Raw genomic sequence first — 23,264 nt, 5'->3', positions numbered from 1 at the left:
GGCAGAGTCGAGCCGTTCTCCCACGGAAACTTTAACTGTGCCGAAGTAGGTAAAAGGGCGGAAATCGGTCGTTGCAGGACACGCTTTGGGCGGAAACCCCGAAACCTGGGTTCTCTGGGTCTGATAAGGGGCGTGGGCTGCCACAGGTCTTGGGCTTGTCCACCTGGAAAACGTAGATAGCCTTGAATGGCAGGCCCTTCCCTGTTCCTGGGGAGGTGTAAGGACCCTCCGCAGCACGTTTATTTGGGGGAACGCTACACGTGCCAAACACAGTAATTCACCTCATTCTGCATTAAGTATCTTTTATTGTGTTTTTTTTTTGCCATAAAACTGAATTTTAAGGAATATTTATCATTTTACTTTTGAATTTATTTGGCTATAAGGAAGTCATTTAAATTGCTGTTGGCTGGGATTTTTTTGGCATCACTGAGAATTCTTAGGAAGTGAGAAAATCTACAAATTGCTTTCAAATAATTTTTATGATATTTATTAATTTAGATTTTGCAGTACTTTTTGCAATATTGAAGTAAAAAATTTTTTCAAGACTCAAACTTTTGTATGACTTCTGAAAAGCGTGTGGCCCCCAAATACTGTGCCTATGATGCTTTTTACGGGAAAATGTTGGTAGTGGGAGGACACAGAACAGGAGGCTTGTCTGAGCACGTCTTCCTGCTGCCATAGCCTGATAAGACACCAGGAATAACTTCTAGCTCCTTAAATTCAACATTCATCTTTATTTTTAAAATGTCTTAGAGCCCTAAAGAACCAGCGAAACACAGAAAAGCATCCGGACGCCCAGGGTCTGAGAGCTGCCACAATGGCTGTCACGCAGGATCTCAGCTCCTTTGTCCCCGCAACGGCGCTGGATAATTTCTGGGTTAATCTCTCCACTAAGAATGTAAACACATTAGATTTTAAGATGTGTGCCATTTAGACATGTATTCCAGAAAGTGGATGCTATGGCACTTCTGATCTTCCTAAGCCAACACTCAAACCAGCTAGACCTTTTTGTTTCTTTTGTGCAGTTGTCTGTAGAGATTCTTCCACCACGGTTTTAGTTATTTCCCTGTTACAGTACTTAGGCCAGGGTAGGAACCATAAAATGGCCACAAGCTCACCCCTCCCTACACGCTCACCCCTTTGCTGTGTGGCTTTGTCCCTCCTCCATCAACAAGTTGAATCTATTTCCTACCACTGAGTCTGGGCCTGGACATGTGACTTGCTTTGGCCAAAGGGACAATAGAAAACAGGAAGCTATTGACAAGTGCTTGTGCATTAGGGCTTGTCCCTTCTGCTGGCCCTGGGGAAACCTCCAACTGCCACTGTGTAAGTAAGCCCCAACCACGCTGGAGCTGGTGCCCAGTTATCTGATGGAGACACCCCAGCCGACACCCTCTTTTCTACCTCCCTCTGAAACATGACTCTTCCCAAAATACACTTTTTCTCCCCTGCTCAAAGCACTTCAATGCAGTTCTTCTCATTAACTACAAAATAAAATCTAACTCCTTAACATAGCATTCCAGACCGTGACTTTTGGACCCCACCTTGCCCTTCCAGCCATTCTCCCCACTTCTTTCCGTAAAGAGGCCTTTCCTGCAGCCTGGCTTCCTCCCCTCTCCAGCCCCCAAAGCCTTCCCAGGGCCAAGGCCCAGCACCTTCTCCCATTCCATATCCTCTTCCCTCCTCTTCAGATTCAGGGCTACCACCCTTCGGTGGCGACACCAACATCAGCCTTCTCCACAAAGTCTTTCCTGACAATTCCAGTCTTTCATTCACTCTCTGATTGGCAAATAGGGACACACAATGGAAATAAGAGTGCTTCAGTCTTGTTTTCACAGAGCTTATGGTCCAGGCGTCAGACAGAAAACTTACCAGGAGTGATATTCCCAACCACTGATTTGACACTTAGCACATATGTCCTTATATTTTAGGTCAACACTTCATGTGTATGTGAGTGAGAGAGAAATTAGGGTAGTAGGGAGCTAGCTTTTGTAGGGTAGATACCACATTCCAGGTGTTTCACATAGAGTACATAATTTACCCATCACAGGAACCCTGTGAAGGAGGTATTGGCATCTCCTTTAACATCAAAGACAGCGAGGCTCAGAGAGGAAAAGCGACCTGACTCAGTTTACACAGTCCACATACGAACCCAGATCCACCTGACTCAGTAACTCTTGTTCTTTTCACAGCACCATGTTCCCTCCCATGCAATAAAACCAAAGCCTTGTTGCAGCATGCGTGACACACAGTGACATTCCCAGGTCCCTGTGCTGGAGATCGTGCCCTAACCACTCACCGTCCCCTCCCCCATAAATTCTTCTGCACTCATTAGTTTGCCTAAGTATGTGCTCAGGCAATAATGTAGTCAGAGCTCTCCGGAGAGACAGAACGTAGGAGACAGAGAGAGACAGACATATATGGACAGCTAGGTGATGGTCAGATAGATAGGTGATAAGGAATTGCCCCACAATCTGACATCTCAAGTTCAAGGGAAGTCTGATGTCCCGGCTGGAAAACAGGCGGAGGGAACTCTCCCTGACCCCCTTTTGCTCTATTCAGACCTCAGACGATCTGATGAGACCCACTCACCTGGGGAGGGCAGTGTGTTTTATTCAGTCTACAAATGTTAATCTCATCTGGAGAAATGCCCTCCCAGACACCACCCCATGTAATGTCAGATCAAATGTCTGGCTCCTGCGGCCCAGACAAGTTGACACAGAATTAATCCTCACAAGCAGAGCCTGTCTCTACTCCACTGGGCTCAGAACGGAGAGTCCCCTACCCGCTAATCCTCATGGAGGATGTTGGGTCACACCTTCCAGGCAATTATGCAGGACACCGCTTGGCTCCAGTGAACTAAGAGACAATTTAGCACAGTTTCTAAAGGCAGTATCATAAATACACATTAACTTACTGCAGGTTGGTTTCAATCATTTTTATTGGCTCATAATGTATTCAGTCATGTACCATCTTTCTTGGCTTTAATTATCCATCTTAACTCTTTTTTTCCTTCCAACTTCAGCTCACAAAATTTAGGAGGGAAATGAGTCAAAGCGGGAAAAGGAGCAACCCGTCAAATGAACCTCATCATGATACAGAGGGAGCGAGACCCGGAAGAATCACAGAGGTTGACGCCAGAAGGAGTCAGAAACCTCCTAGTTTAATTACAACCAAGACCCAGAGAAATGGAGGGACTTTCCTAAGGAGACACAAGTTAGTGACCTGGAAAACCCGGGCTTGCATTCCTCCCTCCATAATCCATCCCCACGAAAGGAAAATTCACCCCCTTCTCAGCTCCTGACCCACTCCTTCAGCTGGCTCCCTTCACTGTCCTGGCCTCGCACACACCCCCAGACCCTTCCTTCCTGGAAGCTGCTGACCCCTCCTTGTCCTGCGGAAATGTCACAAGCTACAACTTCTCTATGTTATGCCCCGACCTGGAGTTTCTTGAACATTTCACCCAACTTTGCACCATCTTTAAGTCCTGCCTGCTTTTTGAACTTTCATTTTTTAGTGAAAATAACAAACATGTCTGAGCACTTACTGTTTGCCAGGCACCATTCTAATTGCCTTCCGCGTATATCTAGTTTAGCATTCACCATCGTTCTGTGTACTCATTATGTCCACTGTACAGTTTAGAAAACTAAAGCACAAAGAGGTTGGGGATTTGCCCGAGGACACACAGAAAGGGGATGGCAGAGCCAGAATGAAACTCAGGCAGGCCATTCCAATAATCTGAGTCACTACGACGGACGGACGGCCTCTCAGAGACTAATGTTCCCAGAGTCAAGACGGTGTAAAGTAATGCAGAGACCGTGAGCTAACTCAACAGTCAGTCTTCTGGGTGTAGAGAGAAGTGCAAGTTCCTCCGAATTTTACCAAGGATTTGAGGCCGCTTTTAAAGAGGAAAAAAAAAAAAGATGATAGATAGATAAGAAAGTATACATATTTTTTAATAAGACCCAAGGAACATGTATACTAGAATAATAAGTGATAGAAGAAATTAAACTTAATTCAGCAGATCATAAAGTACCCCATTTGCAAGTTTTGAATTAAATTTTTTGAGCTCCCTGGCATCACAAGTGAAGAAGAAAATAGGATTGTGACATCATGTTCGTTAGCTATAAGAAGAAAGCATATCTGCTCTTCAGAAGAGACAGCTTGCCCCAGCTCTTTGCTCTCGAAGAAATGCTCTCATGTAGACCTTCAGGTGGAAAATATTTTAAAATGTGATAGAAAATATCCTCAAAAATATCTCTTTAGCCAATGAAGCAATAGTTTCATGAGATTGTTTAGTTTAGTGTCCCTTGATTTAAAAAAAAGTCAAGGTAATAACCCCAAAATACAGATTAGTGAAAGCACTTCTGTAAGAGGCTTTGCAAGCAACAAAACAGAACCCTGACAAATTTAAGCAGAAAAGAGATTTAGTAGAGGAATTTTATCTCATGCCTACAAAAAAAATTAAGTAGAATGATGGGATGATGTAAGCAAAAATGACAGAATAAGAACCTCCAAAAATCCTCTCCTCTATAAAAGCAATGAGACGTCAGAATCAATGTCATCAGCATTCTGGAAATTAACCAAAGGTTTGCAACGTTCCAGGTATCTCTTGTTCAAGAAAAATGGCTGGATCTTGGTAAGAATGGCAGGCTTTGTAGTAAGAAAAAGGAAACGTGTACAGCTTCATGACCTTGGATTAGGCAATGGTTTCCTAAGTATCACTCAAAAAGCACAAACAATAACAACGAAAGACAAGTCGAACTTAATCAAAATTAAAATTTTTGTTCATCAAAGGATACTATCAGGAAAGTAAAAAGATAACCCATAGAAATGGCTTCTTTTCAAGGTGATGAAAAGGTTCTGGAACTAGACAGTGGTGATGGTTGCACACCCTTGTGAATATATTTAAAAACATTGAATTGTAGACTTTAAAAGGGTGAATTTTATGGTATGTGGATTATTTCTCAATTTTAAAAAATGGAACATAGACTTAAATGTAAAATGCAAAGCTCCGAAACTTCTAGAATGGAGACAAAAGACACTCTAGCTGGTAAAGGTGTTTCCCGTGGTGGGGTGGTAAGCAATCTGGGAAATGCTGTTCATTGTACCACAACAGAACAGACAAGTGGTGGGGGGTGGGTGCCAAGCCCCTCCCTGTCGCCGTGGGAGGTTACACATCAGCCAAGGCAAGGCTGGGAGGAGCCATGTGCTGATGGACTAGAGCTGGAGAACTGGCGACAGCCTACACTCAGACGGACAGCTGAAGACACAGCTGGAGAGGTGCATGTACACGTGCACACACACCTGCTATCCATTCCTAACTCTCACTGAGTATCGATAAAGACCCGTTCGGGACTCTGCTTGTGGAAGCAAGCAGGAGAACAAAGACCTGAAAAGCGTGTTGTAATCACAGTTTGGCCTGTTCCCCTCCTGTCAGGTCCCGGGAGGCCCCCACCCTTCACACAACAGCACGGCCGATACACACAGGAGAGCAGGACCCACTGAGTCCCAGAGAAGGGACCTGTGCAGGTTCTGTACCGGTTTCCCCTGGCAGTGCCAACATCAAAACGCCTTCCCTCTGACTCACTGACACTCTGGACGAGACGAGCTTTGTCACGAGGCCCCTGAATGGCAGGAAGTACCGCAGCAGTGGGAGAATGGCGTGGGCCAGCATGGCAGGCAGTCAAAGAGGGACAGACAGGACCGGCTGAGGCCAGCAGGGCGGACTCATACTCACTGCAGACACGGTTTTGTCTCAAACAGCTGATAGCCCCCAGGGAAGTCGGCAGGCCCAGGGGATGGGGCATGTGTCCTGGAGTCAGACGTGCAAAGCCTAAGGGCAGAGGCTGTCTGATGGAGAAAAGGTTTCGATGGGAGAACCACCTTGAAAACTCCCAGAAAGGAGCACAGAGCTTTGGAAAGTGGTGCTGAACTTGCCCTTTTTACATTCACTTTTTTAAAACTATACTTCCTAAGGAGGGAAAAGATGGAAATGGTGAGGCAGTGCATTTAAGAATCTGGGCTTTCTCCCCTTGTGTTCAGATCCCTCTCTGGGAGCCACAGGGCCGGATTCTCTACACGGGCATGAACACTTGTTTATTACACCTTGAGATCTGTTCTGCCACTTGATATCCTTACTTAACAGTAGGTCTTGGCTCTCGTACCAGCCCCTGTACCAATCTGCTCCATTCTTTTCACCTGGGCTTGATTAGTAGTCGACTGACTAGTACTTATCACATTATTTAACGTCCTATGTGGACACAGATTATTGGAGGCAGGTGGGCCATGTGGAAGTTTGCTGTCATCTGCCCAGAGGAGGCTGAAGCCACCAGACTCATTTGGGAAAGGCTGCCCTGGACCCAGCCCCATCAAAGCAGAGGGCTCCTAGAGGACCCTGGTGCGGAAGACTGCCTGTAGGAACCTTGGAGAATGCCCAACAGACCCATGGAGGGTAAAGTCAGCCATGGCTGGGAGGGGCCTCTGGGACTCTCCCAGGCCACATGCTGGGAACTGGGCCCAGGAGGGAGCAGGTGGAGTCAAGAGGGGCAGCAGGAGGGGGAAGCACTGAGAGTGTCCCCTTGTCCCCATACTGGGGTGTCCTGGTTACTCCCAAATGTCTGTTTTTCCAGATGGACTTTGAATCATTTGTCATTACCTCCCAACCCCCAAATCCTCTTGGCATTTGGTTGGAATTCTGTTGGGGAAAACTGACATTTTTACAGCATTTGAGTCTTACTGTCTTTATACATATTTGAGTGAACCAACATCTTTTCATCTCTTGGCTCTTGGGTGGCAAGTTGCGTGCCAGCGGACAAAACAGGAAGTTTTCTGGGAATAGGGTTCCTCCCTGTCTAGTCTTCTCTGCCACGGGGCACACCATGCCTATGGTGGCAGCCTGGATGTCTATACATAGTCCAGGTAATGGCCATGGTGACACGCCACAAAAAAGAACCAGCCCCAGGTGGCGGCTAAAAACTCCCAGGCACAAAGCAGGTCCCTGTGCCAAGTATTACTTACGGGGCAGAAAGCTGATCTAGGTGATTCGTAAACCGTGACAGAAACATCTTGTCGCCTTTACACAGCCCTGATCTGTGGCATTCCTGAGCATCCTGCTGGTAATGTCCCTCTTTCACAGCACTTTTAAACCAATTTTCAAGTGAGTGTCATAAAGTCACTCTGTCCAGGAAGTCAGCTCAATAATGCCCACGCCATAAACATTAAAAGCAAGATGGACAATGCCGTTGGCATGCCCCGCCATGCCTTGTCCCTGGCGTGGGAGTTCATTAGCCAGTCGTTAGGACGCGACGACCCTGGGGGCTGAGTGAAGAACCACTGGCCAGTTGTAGCTGGACATGTTAGCTTTGGGGAAACTGACCTAGGAGGACAGAAAAACTACTCCATCTGTGCAGGACTCACTAATTTCTAAGTTTGTCTTCTGGGAAGGTTTCTAGGACGAAAACGTCCAGACAGACACATGAACAAAACAGGCCGAGTGCTTAGTGTTGCTTTGTGTTTGAATGTGACGGCAGGTGCGACGGAAGTCCTTGCTGTCATCTTTGTGTGTGTGTGACTTGTCTGCTCAGGGGCGATTCTCTAGAGGCAGGGACGGCCTCCGGAAAGGCCTTTTGTAGCCAAGGACTCAGAGGTCACAGTGACAGACAGAGAAATGCCTCCTCAGGAAATCTTCAAATGCGTGAATCGGCCCTAACTATCCACTTAGAAATCCAACATGAGAACCACACACAGGCCTGGCCTGGAAAACGCAGCCTGCAGAAAGCGCTTCATTGGCGCCGTCACATTTGTCTGGTGTGAGCAGTGTGCAGGCCTGCAGCGTTAAAAAAACGGCAACAGAGGGTTGGGCCCCCTCTTCCCTCACTCCTGGCCCTGCCCCCTAAGAAGCTGCCTCCACCGGTCCTGCTGCTTGTCCTACCTAGGAAAGGGGACGTTCTGAGGGTGCTGCCTGGCTGCACTGTGAGCCCTGGTGGAGCTAGGGGGCAGCAATGGCTCGTGAGACGCCCATGACACCACACCCCCGCCCCCTGCTGTCTGCGCAACCGCTGGGCTCAGCATGTCTTCCTTCCTGCTCCTGGGGCCTCGTCACTCCCTCCTCTTGCCCGGTCCTGGTTTGGAGCCCAGGAGCCCGTCACGAATCAGAGTACTGGCCCGTTTTGGACCAAAGGTGGTGCTATATATCCTACTTATCTTTACACTTACCGTGTTTCCCTGAAAATAAGACCTAACCGGAAAATAAGCCTTAGCATGATTTTTCAGGATGACATCCCCTGAACATAAGCCCTAATGTGTCTTTTGGAGCAAAAATTAATATAAGACCCCGTCTTATTTTCGGGGAAGCACGGTAGCTTTTCCTAAATCGTGGGCTTAGCCCAGATCTTAGGGTGATGTCTTCTAATGGGATCAACCAAGGATGTTACAGAAGAGGAAACTGAGGCTGAGAGGGGTAAGCACTCGGCACACATCCACTCCACGGTCCTGCCCCAGCAGGTAGCCAGGTAGCCTGGGCCTCGTTCCTCCTTCACACCCCCCAGAACTCTCCCAATGGGCAAAGCACAATACACTACAACTGTAGAATGGGCCTCAACTGTAGAAGGCACTGAAGAATGTGCCTTAAAATGAGAATGTCCCCTAATTTATTATCACCGCCACATGGACCCAACATTTTTATCACTAATAATGCTTACTTTTTATGTGGAATTTTGTAGCCCACAAAGCACGTTATCCATTATTTAAATTCACAATAACCCAATGAGATAAACTATGGTTACCATCCCTTTTTAACAGATGAGGAAACTGGAACATGATGAGGTTAAATAACATACTGAGGGTTGCAGACGCAACCCCAAAGTTCAGATCTCTGCTCTAAGTCCAGAGTATTCTCTGCTGCTCCCCAGAGCTGTCCCAGGAAAGGGGGGAGGGGTGAAGGGAGGGGGGTAAGAGAGAGAGAGAGAGAGAGAGAAACACACACAGCAGAGAGACAGATGGAAATGCAGCTAAGTGATGGAGGTGGAGACGGTGCTGCCATGGGTGTAGACGCGGGTACATGGTTAGACAGAGAGACAAAAAAATGCCCCTTTGAGCTGGCTGAATTATAAACTCTAACATGCAGCCAGGAAGCCCCAGGTCTAGCATCTCCAGCCCCTGGCCACCCCATTGGTCCACAAAGGTCTTCTTTAAGACAGACGGTGCCATAGATACGGTCTCTGCCAGGCTGCCGGGTTCTGTGGTTGCCGGTTTCATGTACTGGAATGAACGATAAAGCCACATTCTCTTGGTCAACAAAATCAGCTTGCTACATATTTGGAGCTGTCTGGGATATTCGTTTATGAACAGTCCTACTTTGTCATTATAAACATGAGGATAAAAGGTGAAACTCAAAGAAAACGAATAGTAAAAATATTTCTTAAAATTTTTACTGTTATAAAATTAAATTATAATTTAAGAGCTCCAATGCATCCCTAACTGTGGTAGATTTTAAGGTAATTATGTGTCTCTTCAGTAATATATTTGCTATCAACTTATAACATAAAAGGATTGCTTGTGAATTCAAGATTATTTTTAGATTTATAGCCCTTTCAAGGGAAAGGGGGTTTTCAGAAGTACTTCCGATTTCCAATGTCTGGTGAATCTTCCATTCACCATCAATAATACCACCTCTAGAAATCCTCCTTCATATAAATCCAGCCTGACATTCCCATAATGCACAGTGACGAGGAGTGCTCTCAGGACGAGAGGTGATATCTGTGAATTATATCAGGCCAGCGTGCAGAAAACAAGTCATCCTGCAGTTTATGAATTCTGCTGCTCCCGGAACATGTTCCAGTTTTCTAAAGAGATGTGGGTGTTTTTATATTCATTGGATGTCTTGATAAATGTCTATTGAGGGCACGGTGAAAACTGCTGATCTGAAAACACACCTTTGTCATCATTCTCTCTGCATACCTCAAACGTTTAGTACTCACATGATCAGAATGGTGTGGCTGTAGTCCCAGCCCACGGTCAGTCTCGGGGTTATTGGACTTTTCCAGCATAGACGGTCGATGGCATCGGCTGACACCGCAGAGTCTGGCTGTCCCTGCAGCCCTGCTGGGAGCCTCGGTGTCATGGACCTTGCCACTGACAGCTGGGTTCGCTGTCCAGGGACAGCTTGGAGGGGACCTGGGGAGGCAGGTGAAGATGTTACAAAACATAGGGTTATGTTGTCGCATTAAATGAGGAATTATTTTTGAACGCCACTTAGTCACGTTCTGAAGTTAGATCATTGGAAAGAAAGCACACATTATTCTTTTTCTGAAAGATTTGTTTCAGAAGCATTAGAAATCCAAGTGGGAATAAATCAGATTAATTTTCAAAATTAGGAGGGATGAGTTTTATCTGAAATCATGGATGTTCTCTTCTAATTAAATGCAAATTTGGTTAATGCCTCGTAGGCATGTGACAATAGTAAACAATGGACTGGGGAGTGGGGATGAATATTTGTGATCCCTGTGAATAATTAGACTGCTCGGCTTATAACGCATAATGTCTAACATTGTAAAAATTCCCACCTTCTACTTCTGTCTCATTAGCAAAAATAAATAGGTTTGTGTTGGACTAACGCAAGAATTCAGAATGGTTCAAGGACACACAGAGGGGGTGCATGCAGGGTGGCTGGCAGGAGTTTATCCAGCTTGGTTCTCCTCTTCCCAAAAACAGGCTGAGGAAAACTATTAGCTTAGGCACTCGAAGTTCTACTTCTGGTTGTCAGCCAAGGGGCAGGGACAGGAATCAGTTCTCTGAAGTGATGGTTTATTTCTGCCATGTTGTTTCTGCCACAGAACTTATTTCTGCATCTCCGAAGGTGAGGGATGAGAGTTCGATGAGATGGTGGCAGTGGTCAACGTGAACGTGGCCACAGACCCAGCCGGCATCATCCTGCAGACGTTCGCACAGCCCACTCTCCTCATTGTGTTTACAGAACCTAAAAGGACATTACTCCACTTGGTAATGACCACAAATAAAAGGAGAACTGAGCTTGTACTGTGGACAACAGTCAGACTTGCTGGATCCAGCCCGCTGTCCTGAAGCACACCGGGAGGCCAGCCAGCCCCCTTCGCTGGAGTCATGGCTCCTCAGGCAGCCTTTGATGGCGTTTGCACTTCCCGTGCAGGCTGCCTACAGGAAAACAACTACCTGCTCCTGTGACCATCTCACTGTGCATTAAATACACCAACAGTCTGTTTTCATCACCACTCTCATGAACTTGGCTAGTGTGTTTTGTCCTAGAATTGATCTGCCCAGGTCCTCAGCTGAAATCGAGTTTCTGAACCTGGGAAGCTCAGGGCCAAAGCCTGAACTGTGAAAATATGACAAGAATTAATGAATCTGACCCTGGGAGTCCCTCCCCGGAAGAGGCATCCCCTTAACTGAGCCTCTAAGCATTCTCAGCACAGGTCTGGTGAAGACTAAAGGGGGAAAGATGCCCTGCTTGGGTTTCATTTGCCTCCCCCAGGTAATCCTGGAGACACACAGGAAGCCTGGATCCCTGCTGCCCTCCCAGGACCATCACCGGGTGACATCTGCCAGCTAGCGACAGAGTCCTGGAGCCCAATGCGCCTTCTACCCTCTACCACCACCTTTTTTTTTTAGCTTTAAAGTACATTGTCATACTATATGTGGCTCTGTATCTCTTTGAACATAGAGGTAATGCCACAAATAAAGTACTAAATGGGAGAGTTTCAGAGAAAAAAATGGAACCCAGAATATTCTGGGCCATTTAAACTCTTCTGGAAAAGTGGAAGGGACAACCGTGGAAGTGTTAATATTTATTATATATTGTGTTTAGATCACATTTTAGAAGGTCAAGTTTGTAGGTGATTGTGAGATGTATATAAATGGAGGAATTATTATAATTCTATCATAATTTACTACTGGACCAAAATAAACTAATAAGATAAATAAATACAGCTACTCATGGCCAGTTGACTAATATGACCTGAATAGAAATAAAATATTGAGTGAGCTGCAGAGGCCAAGTTTAAACTAGATTAGCCACAGAATCTCAGTGTGCTGTTTCAATATAATTAACGTGATGATTTAATGTGTTTTTAGCTCAGAATCGTTGTGAGAGGTTTTGTTTTTTTTTGTAGTAACTTAGAAATGAATACACACCCGTCCAAGCTGCAGAGGAATAAAAGGTTGTAATATTTTTGAGTTCTCTTGGCAGAGTAATCCATTCTCATCAATCTCGCACTCTGCAGGAGGACGTAAGGATGTTTTTCTCGCAGTCATTCACGGCCATTATTTAATGTAGGGTAACGGCCACAGTCTTCATTAATATATTAACCTATGGCTCAGAAAGGCCTTGCAGTAAACCAAGTGACGACTCCTCCTGATGGGTTTATATCATCGGGCTTGGACATGTTACCCATTGGAAACACTGACCTCAGGGATAAGGGTAGTGGTAATAACCAACTGAAGAGGGCTAGCCAGCCAGCGAGAAAGAGGAAGGCAAGAACCAGCTCACGGGAGACACAAGTTCTTCACGAGGGACTCGTTAAAAACATATCTGTAGATCACATGTTGTAAAATGGGACAAGTAATGAATGTGTGAGATGAAAAAAGTGAGCACAGAATAAGCACATGGAATGAGTGCTGACCGGCTCCATTCTGCACTGAGGTGTGCCCTGGCCTGACCCCTGAACGCCAGCCCTCCGCTGCTCCCTGGAAACCCACGGCCGGTTTGTCACTGGCCCCGGCTTCTGGTCCCACGACAGGAAATCACGGTGCTTACAGAAGCCTAACTGGGCTGGTGAGCATATGACTGTGGGTTCTTTCTCTACTTCCACATCAGTCACAGTGCAAGGTTCATGACATAAGCCCGTGGGTCTCCCACCCACTCACCCTCAAGTGCAGCCTGACAGCAAACACAGAGCCCACGCTCAGCACACCCTGGCCTCTTCCTGAGCTTGAAAGTCAACAAAGGACGACCAGGTGTTTCTGGGAAACCAGAAATATGAAGAAGAAAGAGCAAGACAAACAAGAAACAGGGAATCAAGAAGCCATATGTAGCTATGACCCCATATCAATTAAAAACATGTCATGTGTTTGTAAGCACACCCACATATGTGTGCATATGTGTGTGCGTTTCTGCAAACAGGTGCACTCAGATACGAATCCCCAGGTGTCAGGCATGATTTTTTTCATTGCTGCATGTTTCCATTTCTATTTTCCAAATCCATCTTCCAATTACATAAATGTATAATGCTTCTGAAATTGTAAGAAACAAATTTTTTCAAAATAGGAACAAATTAAAACAGTATTTTAAAAACATACAGTGATCTGAGATGTTGCAGGAAACAGAACACAACTTTAAACAAGAATCTAGTGTCCTCAGAGACACTGGGGAAACAATGCATTCGTAAAACAAGGATGATATGAAAAAGGAAACATAAGGAAAAGAAACCTCAAGAAGAATGCTGACATTGAAAATAAATCAATAGAAAAGTTGGAAGATATAGTTGAGAAGAAAGACAAGGAGATGAAAAATATGAGAAACCATAAAAGGATTAGAACATCAATCCCCCCAAAATCTAACATCTAACTAATAAGTGTCCCAGAAAGACAGCATAAAGAAACTGAGAGGTGAATATTATTAAAGAGATAACGTGTGGAATTATCAGAACCAAAAGACACAAGTCTTCAGATTTAAAGTTCTCGACACAATAAATGAAAAAGACACACACCCCAGGATGTCATTTCAGAACACAGAAAGGGACAAGAATCGGATTGGCTTCCGATTTTTTATAAACAGTGCTAGATGCTAGAAAATAATGAAGCAACGCCTTCAAATTTCCAAGGGAAAAAAACTATGTTCAATCTAAAATTCTGTACCCCGCCAGCCCACCAATCAACTTGAAGCAATGTAACCATCCTCAGGTCCGCCCATATACAGAGAGTTTATTTCTGGATTCTCCTCCTCCATCCTGGAAGTTATTCAAGGATGTGAATCGAAGATGGAGGAGAGGGGGACAAAGAGTGACACCTGCCCCTTCCACTTTAGGAAGCAGCCCTGCGCTGAGGCCCGCTCTGAAGGAGCATCTGGTCCTGTCCCAGGCTGGCCACAGCCGCCCTGTGGCAAACGGCCAGAAGGACAATGATGAGCTGCGGGCTTTAGCAACAGAATCTGTAAGCGTGCTGCGAAGTCTGAAGAGGTTTCTGTTGGGGAGAGCAGAGTAAGATTGCCTCAGTGTGCAATTTCCTGAAAGGGAGTTAATGAAGCTTAAAGGATGTAAAAACTAAATTAATTTTTTAAGCTATTCATCTCCAATATCCACTGTCTAAGCTAAACTTTTTTTCTTTTTTCATGACTTCACTTTTTTAGAGCAGTTTTAGGTTTACGATAAAACAGAGAGGAAAGCACAGAGATTTCCTACATCCCCATCCGTACCCACGCACAGCTTCCCCTACGGTCAACATCACCCCCCAGGTGGGACATTTGTTAACAAAGATAAACCTACAGTGGTTGATCAAATTATGATCAAAATCACCCGAGTCCATAATTTACATTAGGGTTCAATCTTGGTGTTGTACATTCTATGGGTTTGTACAGATGTTTAACAACGTATATGTCCATTATTATAAAATCATAAAGAGTAGGTTCATTGCCCTAAAAATCCTCTGTGCTCCACCCCTTCATCCTTCCCTCTCCCTTACTCACTGACCTTCTTACTGTCTCCATAGTTTCTCCTTTTCCAGGATGTCCTACAGCTGGAATCATACAGTACGTGGCCTTTTCAGATTGGCTTCTTTCACTTAGTCATACGCATTTAAGGTTCCTCCATGTCTTCTCATGGCTGATAGCTCATTTCTTTTTAGCGCTGAGTAACATTCCATTGCCTGGATGGAATCACCTCATCACCTCATTTCCAAGTTCTGGCGATTATGAATGAGGCTGCTATAAACTCAGGTTTCGTGTGGACATAAGTTTCGGCTCCTTTGAGTAAATACCAAGGAGCACGATTGCTGGGTCACATGGTGAGAGTGTGTTTAGTTCTGTAAGAAACCACCACTGTCTCCAAAGTGGCTGCACCCTTTGCGTCCCCACCAGCAGTGACTGAGAGTTCCTGTGGCTCCACGTCCTCGCCAGCATTTGGGTGTCAGTGTCCGGAATCTGGCCGTTCTGATAGGTATGTGGGGGGGTCTCGTTGTTTTAATTTGCATTTCCCTGATCACGTATGATGTGGAGCTTCACATGCCTGCTTGCCATCTGTCTTACTGGGTGAGGTGTCTGTTAAGGTCTTTGCCCATTTTTTAGTCAGGTTGTTTGTTTTCTCATTGCTGAGTTTTAAGGGTTCCTTGTGTATTTTGGATAATAGTCCTTTATCAAATGTGTCTTTTGAAAATATTTTCTCCTAGTCTGTGGCTTGTCTTCTAATTCTCTCGATACTATCTTTTTGCAGAGCTAAAGCTTTTAATTTTAATGGAGTCCAGCTTTTCAGTTATTTCTTTCATGAACCAAGTCTTTGGTGTTGGATCTAGAAAGGCATCACCTTACCTATTAGGTTTTCATATGCAGGTTTTCACCTATGTTATCGTCTAGGACTTAACATGGATGGAACCCGAGGACACCATGCCCAGTGAAATACGCCAATCACAGAACGACAAACCCTACAGGATTCCACTAGATGAGGAATCTAACGTAAACTCATAGATGCAGAGAGTAGGAGGTGGCTGCCAGGACTGGGGGGACGGAGAAATAGGGATGTAAAGTTCAATGAGTGTCGAGTTTCACTTACGCGAGACAATTTCTAGAGTTCTGCTATATAGCATAGTACCTCTAGTTAACAATACTGAATTGTGCACTTAAAAATGAATTACGAGTGTGGATCTCATGCTAAGTCTCTCACCACAAAAAAAGGGGGAGGCGTGGAGAAACTTTTGGGTGATGATGGGTAAGTTTATGACCTTCATGGTGGTGATGGTATCACAGGTGTACACATATGTCCAAACTCATCAAATTGTAGACATTAAATGTGTGTTTTATGCAGCAACTGTACTTCAAGAAAACTGTTAAAAAAACTAAATGAATAAGGCTATCGGACACTCATGTTGAGTTATTTCTGGAAAAGAGAGTCATAAGCTTTAGATATCAGCATTCTGGCTTTTGGTGTTCAGCAGCACTGAAGTTGTATTTTCAGCATTTAACACCCTGATTTATATTCCTGTCCTCCGAAGTACAGCTATATCTTCCCATGGAATGGGATTGCAAAAGCACCAAAGACAAGTAATTTTTCAAAAAAAGCAACTGGAAGTTTATCTCAATACCCAACAAGTACTAGTTATGGAGCCATCGTGCTCCATTAAGTAGAATAATTCCTGCCATTTACTGAGCAGCAGCATCAAGCCCAGCATAAAACCCTTCCATCTCTTATCTCGTGGAAGGCTTTGATAAGGAATATTCCTTTTTTTTTAAAAAAAGATTTTATTAGGGAAGGGGAACAGGACTTTATTGGGGAACAGTGTGTATTTCCAGGCCTGTTTTCCAAGTCAAGTTGTTGTCCTTTCAATCTTAGTTGTGGAGGGTGCCGTTCAGCTTCAAGTTGTTGTCCTTTCAGTCTTAATTGTAGAAGGCGCAGCTCAGCTCCAGGTCCAGTTGCCGTTTCTAGTTGCAGGGGGCGCAGCCCACCATCCCTTGCAGGAGTCGAACCAGCAACCTTGTGGTTGAGAGGACACGCTCCAACCAACTGAGCCATCCGGGAGCTCAGCAGCAGCTCAGTTCAAGGTGCCGTGTTCAATTTTAGTTGCAGGGGGCGCTGCCCACCATCCCTTGTGGGAGTCGAGGAATTGAACTGGCAACCTTGTGGTTGAGAGCCCACTGGCCCATGTGGGAATCGAGCCGGCAGCCTTTGGAGTTAGGAGCACGGAGCTCTAACCCCCTGAGCCACCAGGCCGGCCCCGATAAGGAATATTTTAACAGCATCCCCTCCTATCATGAAAGAACTGAGGCTTCTGGAAATGTACACAGATGGGGTTACCAAATGATCGACTAAGTTAACTTATTAAATACACCTCCTTGGTGTTATCAGTTCAGAGGCTAGAGTGCATCTGACCAGGACGAGTATTTTGACGTTGGTGTAACTAGTATTTTACTGTTGATCTCGACACTACTTGACGCGTGGATTTAGTGGTCTTTTCGAGGCCCTCTGGGAACATCACAGTAGTTCTGCCTTCTCCTTATGGGGGGGTGGGGGGCTCCTGCCTACTTAATTTTAGAGGCCCCATGACCGGATGGGCCAAGAACTATTCTGAAATCTTTAGACGTAGGGGCTGTGCACAACGGAGCAGTCTTAACCTAATTAAACATGGAATTTGATGTCAGCAGGCCATCTGTACCCACTCTGATTTTCTCTGTGACATTATGATAAAGGCAAAAGGTGCATTAAAAGCTTCGCATCTATATTGAGGTCGTAAAATCTGGCCCATAGACAGTTCCTGTCTAGGGATTCGTATGCCAGAAATAGATCAATAAATGCTGCGAAAAGTTCTACAGCATTTCCAACCAACTACACTGTCAAGCACAAGTGAGCACTCACTCCCGAACCCTGCAGTGTTCCCGTAGCTCTTTATACAATTTACAATTCACTCAAATAAAATAATTTGTTTTCTATTTATTTTCTTGGGAAAATTCATCAAAAAATATTGCACTTGGTCTAACGCTGGCGCAACGCACAGTAAATACCCTGCGTTAGGATAGATTGTCTCATGTAAGAATAGTAATGGGAAATGAACCACATCTAAGATCGCCCCGCATGCATATAAAGCTGCCTGACAGTAAAGCCTTTCACGGAAACAGCAAAAACAAAGACAGTAACAAAAAGAAATGAGAAATCTTGCATAACTAACAAAACAGCTTGGCTTTTCTCAGGAAGGTAAGTGTGCCTGTGTCGAAATGTAACTCCCTACCCTTAATTCATGAGCATTTAGGTAATAAACACGCTGCCAATGGGGGAAGCATCTCTAGATAATACACAAGCACACCGAAAATGGGGAGAGCAGATAGCAAGAGCAGGAAGACCTAATGAAAATTAATGATGCACCTGAAACAGAGCCAGAGGGAGAAGTCACTTTATGTTACTCGGATAAAGCTTAAGAGCTGACCGGCGGGTCCCCGCCCAGCAACAAAGGTTTTTGTAGGGACTTTGGTAACCGGGGAGAAGACCGATAGCCATAACAAACGCCACATTAATAAAAAAGGGAGCAGTGACACCGACAAATATATTTACGGATCATTGCCTCAACTTGAGGCCCAGATGTATCACTGCTTTCAAATTTATTTATAGATCCATGTCTTAATGTGATAAACACTTGGCTTGTAAACTAAAAATATTGAAAACCACAACATATAACTATGCCTTTTTTCACTTTTCTTTGCTGGGCAAGAGATGGAGGCACAGGTCTATGACCCAGAGACGTCTCCTTAGTCATCTGGTGAATAGTGTCAAGTGGTGAGCTTACCCGACAGTAACGCCTAAAAAACAACAGACTGGAGGTCCTGTTGACAAGCTCAGCTAAGGCCGAGTTTCACTAGAAGCCTCTCCCACCAAAACGTCCTTCTCCAAGTGTCATGTGAGCCCTGCTACAGCTCACTGCTGCCCGAGCTCCACCTGGGCCTTGCAGCCCCACCTGGGCCCTGTGAGCCCCACCTGGGCCCTGTGAGCCCCACCTGGGCCTTGCAGCCGCACCTGGGCCCTGTGAGCCCCACCTGGGCCCTGTGAGCCCCACCTGGGCCCTGCAGCCCCACCTGGGCCCTGTGAGCCCCACCTGGGCCTTGCAGCTCTTGGCCCCACTGCTCCATAGACAGCTCACATACCAAAAGGAGCAGAGTGGACGTGGTGACTCTGAAAGTTCATTTCTGCCCCAACTCAATCTAAGGCTTTCGCTGAGTCATTTGTTCACTGATTTGTTCATTTGCCCAACACAAACTTGAGTGCCTACTGTGTGCCAGGTATGGACCCTGGGGGTGGGAGGGGAGCAATGAGCAAGCAGCTGAAGAAGACAGAGTCTGAGCTCTTCCCTCGGCACACAAAGTCCAGCGTGGGGGTCAGAGGTGACCACGGAACCCCCGTAGGTGAGGGTTAGGGTAGGAGTAGCTGACCACCTCGGGACACAGGGAAACTGTCTCTGAGCCAAGGATGGGTTGGTCAGGCAGGAAGCAGGAGAGTGTTCCAGTCAGAGGGCACATGAGGAGTCAAGGAGTATGAGACCCACGTGTCCTGAAAAACCCAGGATCCGTTGGGGGTGGGGCGGCTCCAGCTGGGCTGAGGTGAGTGTGAGCAGGTCTTGTGTCCCAGGCAAGGCTTCCCTGCCGGTATGCAGGCCACAAGGAGCCACGGGAGGATCTGAAGCAGGACAATGCACGAGAGGTTTAGGCTTAGAGCCAACTCTGGCAGCCAGGAAACTGCAGAGGACAAAGGGAGGGCCTGGCTGGGCTGCACTGGGACTGTGGCCACAGGACGCAAAGAAAGAGACCAGGCAGCACCCAGGTCTGACCGATGGCGGCTGGCTGGTGAAGGAAACTGAAGAAGAGGCTTTGGGTGACCTCGCAGCATCTTTGTGCTGACCTTTCACCCAGCAGATGGGCAAAAATGAAAACCCGAGATGGGTCAGTGAAGCAGAGGGTATGGGGCACAAGCCTAACACGGAATGTGAGCACGAGCTGGCACAGCTTTTAAGGCTGGAAACGCGGCATTATGTGTTAATGAAAACAAAATACTTACACACTTTCCCTAAGCAACTTCTAGAATGATATTCTTGTGAAACACTTGCACAATCCTGCAAACACACCCACACACACACACACACACAGAGGAATATCTGCTATAGCATTTTAGTAGTGCAAAAATTGTACGTTTTAAAAAGGAAACAAATATTCTCCATTAGCAGATTGGTTATGTAAATTATGCTCATAAAGCCATTGAGAAGAGTGAGGGGTCCAGAGTCAGTGATCTGCAGGTTCCAATCCTGACTCAGTGGGTCTGGGGAGGGCCTGAGACGCCACTTGCTAACAGGCATCCAGTGGCGCTGCTGCCAGGACCCAGATCACTGACGGGGAACAAGACCTAAGCTGTACCACCCAGAGCAAGATGGAAACTGCAAACAGTGTAGCCTATTTTGGTAACAAAATCACAGTAACGCAGGTTAATATCTGCATGATAAATCTGATAAATTTGTGGAAGGAAGAGCTTATGGAGGACTTCCCCTTTCTACATTACACACAGATAACTATAATATTTCCATTTTTATGGTGAGCAAATTATTTTTGTATCAGAAAAAAATAGGGACGGCCCAGTGGCTCAGGTGGTTGGAGTAGGGTGCGCCGAGGTCGCGGGATCAATTCCCACATGGGCCAGTGAGCTGCACCCTCTACAGCTAAGATTGTGAACAACAGCTCCAGGGCATAGGCCAGGGAGCTGAGTTCTACACAACTAGACTGAGAAATAATGCTTGAACCAGAGTCAGGGGGAGGCGGAAGAAGGGTGAAAAAGAAAAAAAAAATTAAAGAAAAAAACAATATTTTAAAATAATCAATCAATAAATTAATGCATTGAAACAAACAAACAAAAAAGCCTGTGAACCTGGGTTACGGACTGTGTCCGCCAAGTTCCTATGTTGAACCCTAGTCCCCACAGTGACAGCGTTAAGTGGTGGGGCCTTTGGGAGGTGATTGGGTCATGGGGGTGGAGCCCTCAGGATGGGATCCAAGCACGGTGGGAAAGGGACCCCTCCCTCTCCCTCTACCCTGTGAGGACACAGCCAGAAGGTGCCCCTTCAGACAGGGAATCTGGTGCCTTCATCTCAGCCGTCCAGCCTCCAGAACCATAGGAGAAAACATCTGCGGGTTAAGCCATGGTTTGTGGTATTGTTATAGCAGCCTGAACGCACTAAGACACTGAGTTAAAAGGTCACACTTTAAATTGTATGTCATATGACTCTTAATAGATCATTCGTGCTATTATTTTTAAAGAGCTGTCAGGCAAAGCCCCAACCAACAATTTTTCCTTGCTGGGGGACAAGTGTCTGATGCAAGAGCCTCTGTCTGCGCGTCGTTCCTGACCGCCTGGGTCAGCGCTGTAAGCAGCAGGACCATCTTTCCCAAATGCAGGTCAATGTAGGTCACTCCCCCCAACTCTTACCCGCTTCTCTCCTTACAGCACCGGCTTCCCACTGCTCCCCAAACAAACACAAAATGGAGCACCAGTGGCCACCCCTGTCACTCCTGGCCCCTGCCAGCCTCTCCAAGCCCGTGTCTTGCAGGCACAGGCACACACAGGAACACACACACACACACAGAGCACACGCCTGCACGCTGGCCCGGCGACGTGCACATTCCCTACACGCTCATCAGCCCCTGTGTCATCAACGTTCTTTTATGTTTGCTGCCAGATGGTAGTCTCCTATTGCCCCAGCCCAGCCCTTTCACCAGGATTGGAGAAACAGAACTTCCTCTCCATCAACTGGCCAATGCCTGGCGAGGCCTGGGGAGAGGTCCTGAGGAAGGGTCCTTGAGAGGATCCTGGGGAAGAGGCCGTAGCAGTTTGCAGGCTTGGAGGTACAGGGCTCCTCTAGGGGAGAAGCAGCCAGAATAACTGCCAAAAGCCTCCTTCACATTGGGATCTGAGGACGAAAAATATCCCCAAGATTTGCCCACATCAATCCCCCACAAAGTCTTAGAAGTTGTGACTTCAGAGACAAGAAAATCCCGCCCTGGGGAAGCCAGAGCGGACACAGCATCCAGGGGTCAGAATGTGAGCAAGCAGAGGACTGGCGGGAGCCAGGCAATCAGGAGGGTACTGGCATTTACTGAGCAGCTGCTATGTGCCAGAACCCTTCTAAGCACTCTGTAGGAGGAAATGAATTTTACCTGTTTGGTTCCTGTTAAATGGGATAGTAGCAAGGGGGACTGACTCCCTCTCCCCAATTACCCCCAGAGAAATTACTGAATGAGAGAGAGGCGAGGGCTCCAGGGTGTGACAACAGCAGTGAGAACCCTGGAGGGACCTGGGTTCTCAACCCTGGGGGCGAGGGTGCTGAGTGAGCAGCGGCACTGTAGCACTGGAGGTGGACACAGGCCAGGATGAGCTTTCTCCTCCGGCTCTTGCCTCTCCCTTCCACAGCCCTGCACGCTCATCCACAGCCCCTCCGGGTAGAAATCAGCCAGCCCCACCAGCCAGGGCACAGAGCGGAGGTACTCAGGAAGGCATGGGAGGGCTGGCCCGGGCACCCCTCCTCCTGCTTCTCACCCCCAGACAGCTGGGAGTCCCTTGGTCCCCTGCCCTAGGAGAAGTGGTCTAGGCAGGTGGGCGGTGCCTGAGCGCTCCACACTGGACCTTGAAGGGCCCATTCAGCTCTCACCTCAGCCTTTGAAATCAAGGTGCGGGCAGGATTGGCTCCTGGGGCTGCAAGAGAGAATCTGTCCAGGTGTCTCCCTAGCTCCTGGTGGCGACCCGCAACCCTCGGAGTTCCATGACTTGTAGAAGCATTGCTTCCATCTCTGTGTCGCTCCTCACGCGGCCTCCTCCCTGCAGAGTCCAAACTTCCCTCTTACCAGGAACGCCTGTCATTGCATTTAGGGCCCGCCCCCACCCAGGAAGGCTTTCTCTTAACTTGATTACATCGGCAAAGGCCCTATTCCCAAATAAGGTCACGTTCACAATTTCTGGTACACATGAATTTGGGGACACTAATCATCCCGGTGCAGTCCATCAACAGAGGAATAAAGAGGGGACCAGCATCCCAGGAGAGACCAGCAACCGGAAACAGAAGGTGAGTCATTACGCAGCACCAGAGACATCTGAGGCCTGAGGTTGAGTGCAAAACCAAGTCCCAGAACAGTAAGTTCAGCATGGAGACCCCGTAAAATACACGCAGGAAACAACATGACACACTTTCCTATGGGATATGTGCACACCCACGTAAATGTACATATCCCATAGGAAAGATTCACGCCCTGCCGACAAGTACGGTTACTTCTGTGGCAGGGCGTGAAGAGGCTTCTTTACCATAATCTGTAGGGTTTTTGTTTTTTTTTTTCAATTATTAAGTGAGAACGTGTTTGCGTACTCACATGAACTTCAAATAGGCGCACTTGCTGCTGTGCGGTTCCCTGCGCTGCCGCCCACCCGCCAGCAGGGGGCGCCGCTCCGCCCCGCCCCGTGTAGCACGGAAGTCCCGCCCCGGACGGAAGTCAGCGTCGGTGCGTCCCGGAA

The 23,264-nt window shown here is 46.8% G+C and overlaps 1 long non-coding RNA gene across 2 annotated transcripts; it reads right to left on the bottom strand.

The window, feature by feature from the left end:
- Positions 1-8,962: 8,962 nt before the first annotated feature.
- Positions 8,963-23,264, bottom strand: LOC117018306 (uncharacterized). Of its 2 annotated transcripts, XR_004422207.1 has the most exons (4): positions 23,123-23,264; positions 22,411-22,577; positions 9,981-10,176; positions 8,963-9,261 (listed from the first exon to the last, which is right to left on the bottom strand). It is a non-coding gene; the product is annotated as an uncharacterized LOC117018306 (long non-coding RNA). The 2 variants fall into 2 exon arrangements; XR_004422208.1 differs by lacking the exon at positions 22,411-22,577.

The sequence above is a fragment of the Rhinolophus ferrumequinum genome, chromosome 26 (assembly GCF_004115265.2).
Source record: "Rhinolophus ferrumequinum isolate MPI-CBG mRhiFer1 chromosome 26, mRhiFer1_v1.p, whole genome shotgun sequence".
Taxonomy (NCBI): domain Eukaryota; kingdom Metazoa; phylum Chordata; class Mammalia; order Chiroptera; family Rhinolophidae; genus Rhinolophus; species Rhinolophus ferrumequinum.
Note: the sequence above shows the minus strand (reverse complement) of the source record. Positions and strands in the feature narration are given on the sequence as shown.